The following is a 15,030-nucleotide window of genomic DNA, read 5'->3' on the forward strand; positions in this document are numbered from 1 at the left end:
AGAAAGCTCAAATTCCCTATACTTTTGTGTCTAAGTTTAGCACCTAATGAAAAAGAATATATGTCAAGGAAATGTCAAGGGATATCATTGGACTCTTGTTCCTTTTATCTTTTGATATCAAAGTGCCCAGAGGCACTTTATTACAAGGAAACATTAACCTATGAAATGATCTAAAAGATTGTATGGAAGGCACAATAATGTCGTCTAAAGGATAAGCTCGTAGTGCTGAAACAAGAACTTTTGATACCTAAGACATTGATCTATAAAGTAGGAAATTCTTTTTAAAGAGATGAAACCAACACACTATTGCCTATACTTATAAATGCCACAATCCTAGATGATAATGCAAGTGTTAGCATAGCTAAAAATCAATTTGTGCCTTCGTTAGGGCTAGAGCTTAAAGAAGATCCTTGAGAGCAATCCTCTCTGCCCTTAACTATCATCATGGATGAATACTTAACAAGGAAACCAAAAGCATGGAATGAAGTCCATTAATGGGGATAAAAAATCAACCCAAACCACAAGAAGACTTAGATGAGACCGACTAGGAGAATGAGAAAAACCTATGAAAATTGTACAAAGATGTACCAATCAATATAGTGCCTTGACATGAATGCCACAATCAAATTGGATGGTGTGACCACAACTATGATCTTAGATAGGGGAGCAAGAGTGAGAATAGCCACCACCAAAGACATGTGGCAAAGATGGGGGAGCAAGCCCCTCAAATCTTCAAAGATTTTCCTAAAATTGTCTAATTGTAACTTTAGAAACACCCATAGGAATTTTGAAAGAGGTAGAAGTAATGTCATGTGGCCTGGCCTATGAGCATACATTTAATGTCAACTTTGGAAGGATCACAAATTATGATGTGATTCTTAGATGCCCATTCATGCATTAAATGATGTTAATCCATGATTTTGGAAGAGCGACAATTGGGGAAGAGATGACATCTACTCTTACATGGCGATAGTACCATTAAGGTGAACCTAAAGAACCATTCATATATAAAGATGTGACCACAAGACGATAGTACCATTAAGGCGTATAGAGATGTGGCCAGTATAACTATTGATGAATTAGGGTCTGATACGAAAGGACCATTCGTATAGAGATGTGACCAAGACGCCCATTGATGAATAAGGGATTGATACGATAGCATGTTTGGAAATCATTATATAAACATGTATCATGTGAATGGGCATAGCTATAAAATGTGAGCATGAGGAGGAAACTTCCATTGCACTACCAGACCCTAAGGAGGAGGAAAACTTTCATTGCTTCACTGCTCGACCCTGAGGAGGAGGAAAACTGGATACATCTGTTGGCTATAATGGATACATGTCTAAGAACCATAGGAACCAAGCTCTATGATGAAGGGATAAAAAGAACATCATTCTAATCATATCCATATCTTTTGTAGTCTTGGAACCTAAAGGGGTTGCATCAAACTGCAGAGAGTGACAAAAAGATACGAAGGGAAAAGAAATGTCTTCCACGAAGAACTTAGTCATCCTACTCAAAGGTTTTAGTGCAAGCTTCAAGTCTAGATATACCTTGAGATGGATAGATAATGTTGAGAAGGATGATGAAGTGTTAGTAGAACACCAGGCACTCAAACTCACCTAAAAAAGCCAAAACAAATTTATCCAAATTAGAACTAGGGACCCACTGAGCCTTGATGTGACAAAGAGCACTATTTGCAATACATCAAAGCCTTAAAAGCCACCAAGGAGTTCTGTTCTAGCTAGAAGAATCTCATGAAGAAGCCAAGCTTTGACGCCTTGAAAATAGATCCTAAGATTGCTAAAACTCTAGCAGATAGTGGTCCCGAAGATTCAGCCTCCAAAAAGACATCCAAGTCTAGATGGAGAAGATGAAACATAACCATACGAGATGTACAAATCAAGGAAGAACCCTAAAAGGTTAGTTATGAGGATAGTGACCAAGAAGAGGATTGGAGGCAAGTCTCCTTACATTTTAGGAACTATAAGATTTGAAAATAGAAAGGTGTCTGCACCTAGACCGTAAAGAGAGAGACCAAAGGAACCAAGTGTGCCGTATGATGAACCCGAGGATGCTAAACAAATAGTCCTAGCACAACCTAGGGAAGAACCAAAAAGTTTTGGATCTCCCTGGCTTGACCACTAAGGAGGAGACCAAAATAACAAGGCTACTCAAAGAATATAGAGATCTATTTTCTTGGAGTTATTCTAATCTGAAAGGAGTCTCTCCAAAAGTTTGCCAATATACGATTCCACTTGTGGGTGGTGTATGGATGCCATGTACTTACAACAATGAAACCTATTCCAAAACCATTAAGGAATAAGTTGTTAGACTAACTCTATAGGTTTCATATATGAGATGGATTGAGTGTCACTAGTGGTCATAGTACCAAAGAACCATTAAGAAAGAAGTTAACATACTTACCTCTATAGGTTTTATATATGAGATGGAGCACACATATTGGGTGTCACTAGTGGTCATAGTACCAAAGAACCATTAAAAAAGAAGCTGAAAGACTTACATTTGTAGTTTTTATATATGAGATGGAGCATACAGATTGGGTGTCACTAGTGGTCATGCAAAGAAGAATGGTAAAATCCACATATGTGTGAACTTGAAAAAGGAAATTGAAGCCCACAATGAGAGACCATTACCCATTGCCATACAATACGTATGTGATCAAAAGAGTAGCAAAAGAAGGGAAGCTTATAGCATCTTAGATGGATTTTCAGGATACAATCAAGTATCCATAGTTCCAAAGGACCAACATAAGACTACATATGTAATGAGTGGGGAATGTTTGCATACAGAGTAATGTCGTGTGGACTCACAAACATTCTAACTACATTTAGGCACGGAAGAATCTTAGGGGATGTGGTAACATTTGCATACAGAGTAATGTCATTTGGACTCACAAACATGCCAGCTACATTTAGGCACAGAAGAATCTTAGGGGATGTGGTGTCCAAAAATGGGATAGCCATAGGCAAAGGAAAGATCCAAGTTATTATAGAACTCAAAAGGAAATATCCGAGTTATTATAGAACTCAATAGGCCAAAAATCTAGAAGATTGTCCACAGATTTATGGGCATACCAGGTATTATAGATGATTCATATTCATGTATGCATAGATTTATGGGGCACATTAGGTATTATAGATGATTTATATTCATGTATGCAAAGATCACAAGACCTCTATATGCCTTATTGGTATGTTTTGTGTGGACTAAAAAAATGTAAGGAAGCATTCAACAAGCTAAAATAATCTTTGATCTCAGCTCCAAGTTTGAGAGCACCAAGGTCACATGTCATCTTCCATATATGCATATTGATGCATCGGCTCATTCCCCATATGGAGGATGCATATTAGCTCAAATAGGAGAAAAACAACCTATTTTTTCCAATTTGTTATGCTAGTAGATAGTTGAATGAGCCTGAGAAGAACTATAAGACCACAGATAGAGAAGGATTATCCACAAAGAAGTTTCACCATTATTGGTAAACAAGTTTTTATTTTATGTTGACGAATAAGCCTTACTCCGTCTCATGATGAAAAAACCTTGTACCACTGGGCAAATCACAAGGTGTCTATTGTTTCTTCTGGAATTTGATTTTATTCTTTGTGAGAAAAGGGTCAACACATGTAAGAGCTTACCATCTACTATTAAGCATCTTGAGTGGAGAACCACCAATGGGAGTTAACGATGATGATCTTCCAGACACCCCTCTATTCCAAATACATCTTATGCCAAGATGGAACTATGAAATTGCTCAATTCTTAAGCCGTAGATTCTGATGGAGGAATCAATGTCCTTAAAAAGAAAAAGATAATTTGTAAAGGTAGTAGCCCCTTATATGCTTATTTTGGGGCAGCTCTATAAAAAGGGGAAAGATGATATGTTAAGATTTTGTGTGTGAGAGGATAAATACGTAGATATTCTTGAAAAAGCTCACGTAGGAGTCATTGGAGGACACTTTGGATGCAAAATTACCACTCGAAAAGTCCTCTATGCTAGTTTGTGATGGTGGCTAACACTCTTTGGAGATGCCAAGGAATACGTTAAAAGATGTGATGAGTGATAGTGCTTCACAATACCACAACAAAAAGACATAACGACTTTATAACCTATACTATTTGTTAGACCATTTGCTAAATGGGGAATAGATTTTGTAAGACCCATTAGTCCTACAGCTAAAAGCATCCAAGCATGATATATTATCATGGCTATAGATTATGTGACCAAATGGGCCAAGACTCAAGCCATGGTCAACATTAACATTTGGATAACTGCCAAGTTCCTCCATGAGAACATTATCACAAGGTTTGGATGTCCCCTTGAACTCATTAGTGACCGAGGGATTCATTTCTTAAATGAAGTGATGGAGTTTCTCTTAAAAGGATTTATTTTTGTCCACCATCATAAGTTTGCCGCCTACTATCCACATATAAATAGACAAGCAAAGAGCATGAAAAAAAGTTTTATACATGGTGCTCTCAAAAACAATTGATGCTTCAAGGATCGATTGGGGACTTAAACTTGCATCAACATTGTGGGCATACAGAACTGCCTATAAAACTTTAATAGGGATGGCACCTTATTACTTGGTCTTCGGAGGACTGAATGCAATTCTCTTTGTGGAGTTCATGATACCAACCTTGAGGTAGCCAAGCAAATAGAATGGAATGGCCACCATGAGTTATCTAAATGACTCATTAAGCTTAAGAAACTAGAAGAGGCTAGGTTACATTCTTTAATGGGCATGTATGCCAAAGAGGAGGAGGAAAATATAGTTTAAAATCCAAGAGGTTTAAGGAAAGGGACATGGTCCTACTTTACAACCTCAAGAAAAACAAAAAAAAACTCAAGCTTAGGAAAATGGGACCTTTCAAGATTTATGAAATGACCATAGGAGGATCTGTTTGCTTAGAAACATATCAGAGGAGGATCTGTTTGCTTAGAAACATTGGATGGAGTCCAACTGGAAGGATTCCTCAATGGGAGCAAACTTAGAAAGCTCTATGGACCTATTTCCTATAAGTAACCAGAAGTCACTAGTAACTAAGGAAAGTAGAAAAAAGCTCAATGAGAAGCCAAGGCTTGTGAAGAAAAAGCAAACTTGAGGAGATGCACTACCTATCCATATGGCTATAATAGATAATGATGACATTGAAGAAGAAGTGAAGCCCGCAAGGCTTGGAATTCAAAACAAATGAAATAAGTATAGCCAAGCTTGTTGTGTTAGACACAGAAGCATGTAGAGACTTGATGTCCAAACCTAGATCTCATTAGGGAAAGTAACCCTTGAGTCTATAAAGGCATTAGTGCAAACCATTTTGGGATTGTACAATGAATGTGAAGGATTTGTGAAGCTTGATTTCCACATAAACTCTTATCTTGTGGAAAATAGTTTCTTTGTCATGAATGTAGGAACAACGCCAAAAGAAATCATCCTTGGAAGAGAATGGCTCACGCCAAACATCAAAAGTTGACCAATGAACCATGAATGTTCTTCTCACAGAAGGAGAACTAGGATAAATCTCCCGAGAGATCCATAAATTACTATTAAGTTAGTAAGTTTAATTATCCACAAGATCCAAGCCTCATCAAAATAGACCTTCCCAAGCTTATCAGGGGGGTCAAGGCCGACAATCCAAAAGATGACCCAAGCTAAAACCAAGGAGAAACCAAAGAACTACCAAGGATAATCTTGCTAGCTCCACTACACAAAAGATCCCCAACAGTAAAATTTAACAAGTGTGGGTACTAAAAGCCTTAGTGACCCCAGCAACTTCGCCCTCTACGGGGACGAGCATTTTTCAAGCAAAAACGTACGAGCGATCTGAGCAGTGGACCTTTAGTCAAGTCTAATTTGATACCTTCAATATATATATTTTTTCAATAAACATCATGTGCAAAAAATAAAGTAAAAATAATATTTCTTCCAAACAATTTATAGTCAAATGGTCTCGAACCTCAGGAAGATTGAATTGAGAGACATGGATAGATTTCTATAAAAGGACCATTCAAACACACCAAAAGGTCACCAAAACCTATAGTGTGGTGAGTAATACATTATTCATATACAACTCTTAAAGAAGCTGTGGGTAACAAAATACTATTTACATACATATAGCTATATTGTGTCAAGCAAATGACTATCAAAATGCACCCAAAAAGTCAACACAAGCTATTGTGGTCATACAATATTTGTATGCACCTATGCAAGTTCCTTTGATATAACCACAAGTAGAGATAAACGCCCATCTCAGCAAGCAGGTAGAGCTTGGTAGAGTTCTTGCCTACTTAGCGTAGATTGGTAAATGAACATGTGTATCTTCTTATCTAGACCCAAGTATTGCATATAAATGTAATACAGATGTTTGCATGGGATATATCTGTTCTGCCCTTGAGAATGGCCCATAAAGTCCAGACATGTGCATGAAGGAAACACTGAAACCACAACATTGTACTTGCTCCCTTTTCTACGTGATCCTGGAGTGGAAACTAGGTACTCCACATGCTCTCTAGGGACAAGTATATTAACATTGTGAACAACACATTCCAAGGAAATAGACTTAGCTATCCTTGTTCTCATTTCACATGTCACCTCAGTTACCCATTCCACAACCATGCCATCCCTTGTGCTCGGTCTACCTGTTAAATCGGCAGATTTGGCCCTAGTGCATTGCTTTTTTAATCTAAATCCTCCAGCTACTAATAACCTCATTTCTTCCTCATCCAGGCTTGTCCCCTTCTCAATAGGCCACTCCCTTGGCACCTCAGGTGGTTTTCCTTCAATGCAATTTGATGGTGTCCATGTGTGGTCCATGTTATCCCCATAAAACCAAATCAATTGCCTTCGAATGCCTGCTTTGGTGTTGATTCTCCCAAAAAAGCTAGGTGCAGGAACACCTCTCTTTCCCATCCTACCCTTGTGATCTATCAATTTGTGGCATTTGATTCCTTTGTCCTCTAAGTATCCTTGACACCTCACCTCACTACCTACATTAGTTCTTCTTATAGCCCACATAGTCTTGTGTACTACCTCTTCTTCAGCATATTGATTTGTTTTCAAGATTGGTGTGGTATTTTGTTTTCTCTTTCTTGGCTGGTTTACATACTCGTATTTTGGACGATGTGAATCGTTTGCATACACTGCTTCTGAGAGAGATTTTGACCGCTTCCTTCTCACAGTCTTCAAATCAATCTTGACCTCCAATAGTTGCATCCACCTTGCTAGCCACCTCATTACTGAGATCAATGAACTTGCATGTGTTGCTCCCTATGTCCCCATAAGAGTGCCTTCGAGATAGCTTTTCCAAACTAGGTCCACAACCCAAGTGTAGTCCCTTTAGATATTCTGTGTATCTTGCAGTTTGCAGCAAAGCACCCGTCATATCCGTCTCACAAGCATTTTTTAGTGTGACATATTTCACTCCATCATTCGATGCCAACCAACTTCCATGGACTGACTCTGCAAGGTTGGCTCTAGGACCTAAAAACTGGTCAGATCCCTCCATGCCCTGTGTCACAGCATAGATTAGTTTCCAATAAACAAAAAACAATAAAGTTGTGAATGAAATAACAATAGACCTACCTTGAGAATGTATTCTCCCCAATGTGCCACTCTTGCATGCCACCACACAATCCATGTTTCTAAAATGGAGATGTCCTTCTTATGTGCATGATGGAGGTTTTTCAACTCAATGTCTGCACCTTCTTGAGATGGAGCATTCTTCCACTGTCTACGCCTTAGCTTGAACTCCTCACGATCAAATGATGGAAGGAACTTAGCATGGTTTTCCAAGCTTTGCTCCCAATGGAATAAGCAAGATCTCTCTTTTTCTTTGAGCACCTTATTAGCATCACCATTGAATACCATTCTAATTGCACACCAATTTGCTTGTGCCTCATCAGCCATAAACCCTTTAAATTGAGGCTTTGGGAATCCCTCCTTCTCCATGACTCTATTTAACAGTTCCCAAAAAAGGATCTGGGCTTCTATATCCTCAACCTTGAAATCCCCAATAGCAATAGTTTCTAGCTCTTGAACAAAAGGTTTGTAAACATGGCATGCCATTGTATTCCAATCATGCATACGTTTGACAAAATCAAAGCAAACCCAGCATGATCCTAACTCTCCACCACTTGGCCTCATCTTGTTCACTAGATCAACACCACTACCATGTCCCTTAGTAGACATCTTAAAAACATGACATCTTTCAAATGAAGAAAATTCAAGTTGTCCAGGGAACACCATGCTCTGAAAATAATCATATACACACTTTCTTTTCAGTTGTAAAAGAGCATCATAACCATCTGCAAAGGATCCACTTTCAATTTGGGCCTCCCTTTTCCAACGTGTGAGCCTACAGTTAAGAACATGTAGCATCAAAATCCCATTACTTATTTTTCAAAATTGAGTACTTTTAATCACATTAAAAGGACAAATATGCACATACCTTCTCTTGTCCAAAGTCGGAGTAATCTTCTCTAGTAATGATGTCAATTCAGCATCACTCATGGCTTTCGGATCATCTTGAATGACGGCATCCAATATTTTTTTTTTGGCTAAAGTTTTTTGCAAGGCTTTAGGTCTTCCCATCCCATCTCTTTGTATGAGCTTAGTCAACCTAGCCTTGACTTCCTTCACAGCACCTCTGGAACTTCCTTCACCAACAACAGGATGCAAATGATACCCTGAGTGTATAACACACCTCGTAAATTGTGTATCACCCTTGGGGTGTGGGTAACATAAGAATAGCCTACATGGGCACTCTTGCTCACAGAAAGGACGAGCTCCACAATGCAAACACTTAAGAGTACTATTTTCGCCAACATATGATCTTTGAGGACACACTTGTGAAAGTCTCCCTTGCCAACCAATGCTTCTCATTGGCCTCTTTGGTTCTCTCCAAGTGAGGACAAAATATGTTTTTGCATTGCAGATGCCCACCACCACATCTTTGAATTCTAACTAAACCATCAAATCCTGTCATATTACTTGTTATATCATCCGTCCAAACATGGCTGTCGTATTTGCTTTCTGTCCCCTCAGCATGGTTAGGGAGGTCCGAAGCAGGAAGCTCAAACAAAATATTGCCATCATACTTTACTGGAAGTGCATCAACTTCTTGTATTGTTGTTACAATGTCCATAGCTTTTTTGAGTGCACTTCTTAAAGGAAGTTTTTTCAAGAGAGGAACCAAACTCATGGTCTTATCGGATTGTTCATCTACTTGTTTTTTATCCGACACTTCCTTACTGATGCTTGTCAAAAGCTTTACACCTCTAACAATGAAGGTGGTTCCAAACTGAGTGTCAAGATGAAACAGGTTCTCCTCACCTACAAAGGGAACCTCGAAGGTCGTCGTCACACTTGCTATCAAGTAGTTGATGCAAAGAGATTGAGCTGGGTGAAAGTCCAAATGCTAACTGAAGGTATTCCCTACTAATGCGTGCAACACCATTAGTTGTTGCAACCTGCAGTGTCTTCGACCTATTGTCATTGGACACGATTGCAAAATCCATGGAACTTGTGGAACACAATCTCCCTTCCTTCAAGTGAAAGGAAAATTAGTCATTATTACCAGTGTTGAGATCTATTACTAGCAAACGAGGCACAAGTGAGTAGCCGAGTTTGAAGATTCTGTGTGTAAGCATGTGAGCAACAGTAGTTCATTCACTTGTCTCCTTTCGAACTCTATACTGACCAACTCTGCACTTGCAGTGCAAAAGCATAGAAAGAGGCCATCATTGTTCTTTGATACTAAATCAACTAGAAGATCAAACTCATAATATAACCACATTCATTGCCACCGCCACGTCCCAAGCAATCATACCAAAGGATGGAATAGTTGGGAGAGAAAAATCATGGACATGATGCCATCATTAGATCTAATGAAATAATAGAGCTCAAGAAGGTTAATGGATTGAAGGTGGTAGCAAAAAGTAAAGACATCATGGTTTCGCTAGCGAAACACTATTGGAGGCCATTTCATTTGGAGTTCACAACTATAGTTTCGCTGGCGAAACTGTGGGAGGTAACAAGAAGTAGCAAAACTATAGTTTCGCTGGCAAAACTATGCGGGAGGTAACAAGAAACATCTCATGTTGAGTTTGCTAGATGTAGTAAAACTATAGTTTCGTTGGCAATTTAAAACTGGAGTTTGCAAGTTCACCAGTATCAGGAAGAAACTGTTGCACGATCCTGTCTTGGAAAATGGGAGATGCGTGAATCCCACTCAAGTATTTCTTGTTGATCGAATTTGGTTCTCAAGTATACCACACCGAATGGGAAACTTTGATATGTCGAAGTAGATGAGGGAGGTGAAGTTTGCAAGGTTTTGCCCTCGCCCTGCCTCGTCTTGCGATGCCTGCAACTCCATAAGTAGCAGCAGCAGCAGTCTTCTTGCTTTCCTTGCTTGCTTGCTACTGCCATCGCCGACCTCTCACGGGTTTCCCCTTCCCTTTCTTCTCCTCTTCCCCATTCCTCTCCGTGCATTACCCCTGCTTTCCTCCCCAATCTTTTCCTTCCTTCCCTCCCAACGATTTGGTTTCTTGCCCTTTCTTTGGGTGTTAAATTCATATTCTCTGCACTTGGGTGTTTGTGTTATGGATCATATGTGGTCTGTTGTCGCAGCCGAAAGAGAATGCAATGTCCTCTGCTCCAAGTTAGCTACATTGCTGAAAGAGAATATGCATGTCCTCTCCTCACACATGGGGCTCCTGACTGGTTGGACTCCATTGTTGGTGTGTGGTCTATGTCTCTCACATGCAAGATTCTAACACATGCTTATATACGAGGCAATTGTGTTGCAGGAGAGCCAGAATGCGCCATGTTCGTCAATGCGAACATTGCACTGTTGGTGTCTGCTACAATAGTGCCCTCCACTAGTTAAAAGGCCGGGTTGCATACTTGCTAGAAATTGCTCACTGCTTGTGAGCATAGAAATCGTCAAGAGATTGTGATAAGAAAGGAAAAAGAGCGCCATGAGTGACAACCACTCCCTTGCTTCCCCCCCACAATGCCTCTTGCTCTGCCAGCTCGCCTGGATTGTGCCTTCCACATTTTCCTTCCTCATCCAGGCCTCCACGCCCACGCAAGGCCCTAACGCATTCTGACCACACGAAACTAGTTTCGCTGGCGAAATTAGTTTGGAGCCTTCTTTTCTCTGCCCCTCCGCTCCATCATACTACCAGAGACTCTCACTCCTATAGTGATATGGTTTCGCCAGCGAAACCATTTTTATTTAATCATTTGAAAGATGGTTTCACTCTGTCGTTTTTAATTTAATCATTTCAAAGATGGTTTCACTGTGTCATTTATTTGTTTTTCTTCTTGTGCAGGTGAGCTTATCGAAAGTTTTGCAACAAATGCCTCCAGTAAGTTTGGTTTCTTTTTCTTTTTCTAGTTGCATTTCACCTTTGCATTTTTGCAAATCTTGTAATTGAGTTCTTCAATCATGCAGAGAAAGAAACGTGATGTGTCTAGTCCTATCACAAGGAAAGGTAGCAAAAGGAAGAAGCAAGAGTCAGAGGTCAATAATGAACTGAAGGAGCTTGAGCAAGTTGACATTGAAAATGATATTGAGGATCCTAGGGACAACAAGGATAAAACTATAGATGATCCATCCAACAAAGCAGGAGTTAAAGATGATGTGGAGGATATCATTCCAGAGTGTGTTGAGAGACCATCAGGTGTGCAGATATTTTAGAGCTTCTTATAGTAACTAAAGAAATTCCACCTCCTCGAATTCCCTTGTGTCGTTGTCTCATAAACCCAGTTGTGCGTCAAATTAGGAATGATTTGACCATTTTGAAAAGAGCATTTGAAACAGAGGGATACATTCCGACAAAAGGGTCTTTTATTCTATCTATCAAAATGCCTGATGGGTCTTCCAAGGATGTTGATGATGTCACAAGAGAATGTTGGGACAAGAATTAGAGCTTAGTTAATGATGAGTTTGAATCAGAGATAATTGGCACACCATGGAGCTTTCTATCAAACAAAATGTTCTTCGTGTGGGAAAAAGGAAATCATTGTATGGCATCTTGGATGGAAAGCATAGAAGAGCTTTACACAAATATCAAGTCTAGACACATTAGAGTGCAAGCTCAAATTATTGAACCGGAAGCAAAGGATGAGCTTAAGCTTGTTGCTGCTCTACAAAGATTTAACTTGTAAGCCTTGTTGTTTATGTTCACTATATTGAGCAAGAGGGTTGGATTGTTGCTAAGAGATGGTAAGTGCTTGTAAATGAAACCAATTTTGATCCATTTAAGTCAATGGTTGCAGGCTTAATGAAGATGCAATTGTTGTTACTAATCTCAAGGATTATTTGTACCACACAAGCACACTTGTATCTTGTGATGCCCAATATTTTACTCAGGATTTTAGTGAGGAGGAGAAAAAAGCTATTGAGTTGGCAAGACAGAAAGAGGATGGAAGTGGACGAAGGGTATGGTATCCCCTCACCCAAACTATTCTTGGGAGGATGGTATTTGCTATAAGTATTAGTTCTTTAGTTTATATATTTCTTTTTTTGTGACTTTGCTTTGTGTTCCAATAACATTATGATGAGATTATCTATTTATGTTGAAAGGGGAAATGGAGATCCGATTTTGAGGCTCAATGCAAGAAATTACATTCTTCCATGCCAAAGGATGAGAGAGAGTCCAAGATTCATGAGATTAAAAAGACTGTGGGAGCAACATATCGAAGAAAAATTACACAGGTAAGTTTTCAATTTACAAAAATTTGTATTTATAGATCACAAATTTGAATTTGTAGTCCACAAAAGTCTACGTTTTATATCTCAGATATCTGAATTTATAGTTTGCAAATTTGAATTTATAGTTTTCAAATTCTAATTTTACAACTCATAAACCATAATATATGATTTAAAAATTATAAATCTATAGTTACAACTTGTAAATTTTTAGTTTGTACTTTGAAAACCTTAATATATGGTTTGTGGTGTGTATCAAAGTCTCTTCTAAAACTTTACTATTTGGCAGATGCTTTCAATAGTCAATCCTTCCCATGGCAAGGAGTGGTTTAATATCCTTTGGAATTTACCATTTGAGGATACATCAATGAAGATCACTTTGGAGAAGCTTTACCAAGTATCAATTGCAACCTGTTCCAAGGCAAAGCAACTATCTATTCTTTCTCTTCTTGGTGCAGATGACAATCTAAAGGAGAGTTATGGGATGCCTATGTGACTGACCATGGTTTCATACCTTGGCTTGCAAAAGAAGTATGGATGGACCATGTGTTGACAGATGCTGGGCGATTGCTTGACCAAGTGATGAAATCATCAAGCATTGAGGGTGCAGCTACACTTCCAGACAGTCCTTCTATTCTAGAATACTTTGATGGCATTATAGTGAGACATAGGCCTTTTTTGTTTGAGCCTCTTGCTTCATTGATGACAGTTGCTGTTGTTCCATCCAAGCAAGTTGATCTTACAAATTCCAGCAGACGATTGGTTTCTAGGTGCGTTTTGGCTTTCGAATTCAATGGAAAGATATCTTTGTATTACCTTGCATTCTCTTATATTATCCTAAAAATAATTCAGGTATCTCCATTATTTGGCTGCAAATAAGAGTCTTAATGTGGTACCATCCATTTGCAAGGCTTGGACTATGCTTGCACCTGCTACTTATTGCATGTACACCTCTCATATTTTTAGAGAGAATAAGCATAAGGATGGTCCTATATTGCTTACGGAGTGGGAGAGGAAGCACTGCCCTTGGTGGATCGAGATGAAGGCTGGAACATGTATTGAGGAAGAGAAGGAAACTTATGATCGCCTTAAAAGGTGAGTGCAAGTCAAACTCGGGTTTGTCGGGCAACATGGATGAGGCACAAAAGAAGAGGCTTGAAGAGGAGCAAAAAGCAATAGTAGAAAAGCAAAAGGCAAGTCATGTCACTCCAAATAACAAACGAGGTGGAAGACCTAAACCAACGGGCACTTCTAACACAGGTTTATTTTCTTATAACTCTTTCTTTCATGTTTCAAAGTGATTACTAGAAGCTTCCTACAAATTTAATTTAGGGTCCTTTGTTATTCTAGACAATGATCCATGAAAGGAGGAGTCTCTTCTTAGCAAGAAAGTGTGTAATACGGATATGGTTTATGTTCCTTTGTCCACTTTCTCATCATTTGCAACTCGTATCTCACAAGAAAACTACAAAGTTTGGGAGTATGATTATGTATCACTTGGAAAAGAAGTTAAGCAATACAAGTACAATGGGGCTTTTCAAGTCATAAGAAATTTCTACGATGAACTTGGTGGCATGAAGAAGTCACGCAATGGAAAAAATGCTGTATGGAGTGTGGATTTTTGCTTGATTGACCTTCCTACAGGATCTATAGTGAGTGGAATCAAGGGTGGAATCCCTGGATGGAACATTCTAAATGAGGAGCATATCTCATGCTCACTTGCTATTGCTTCATCTGTGATGGATGATTATGGATGAACATTGGTGATGTGTTCACCTGTATCCACTTCATTCGTTGAGTGTTTGACAAGACAAATGAGACTAGAGGTTTCTTGTAGGTGAGCAATATATCACAATTGATAATGTCTGTTTATGTGAATTACATTCAGCTATTGGTATCTTATAGTTAGTACATGTAGATGGATCGTGGAGATGGGAGATTGCATTGATGTTGCGGATAATGTTGGCTTTGGTGTCAAGGTATGTCATTTGGCTATTTACATGATTGTCATGTTCTTGTTTGTTCGTATTTTATTTTTCTCCATTAACTTTTTCAATCTATGTTTCATGTAGATTACCGCCTTTCAAATCCTATTGTTCTCTAGGATTGGCAAGAAGGCACATCACTATCTTGATAGGGCAAATAAAGTTTCCCAATCCCTTAAGGTGTGCATGGACAATTATTTCATCACTCATTACTTGCCTTCAAGTGTACGGTGCATAAAAGAGGGAAAGGGTGGACAGTGGCATGGTGGGTTGGAGAAGAGTAGCTCCATGATGTTGATGTTCAT

The sequence above is a fragment of the Cibotium barometz genome, chromosome 54, assembly GCF_041138505.1.
Source record: "Cibotium barometz isolate CiBa-2024 chromosome 54, ASM4113850v1, whole genome shotgun sequence".
NCBI classification, from domain to species: Eukaryota; Viridiplantae; Streptophyta; class Polypodiopsida; order Cyatheales; family Cibotiaceae; genus Cibotium; species Cibotium barometz.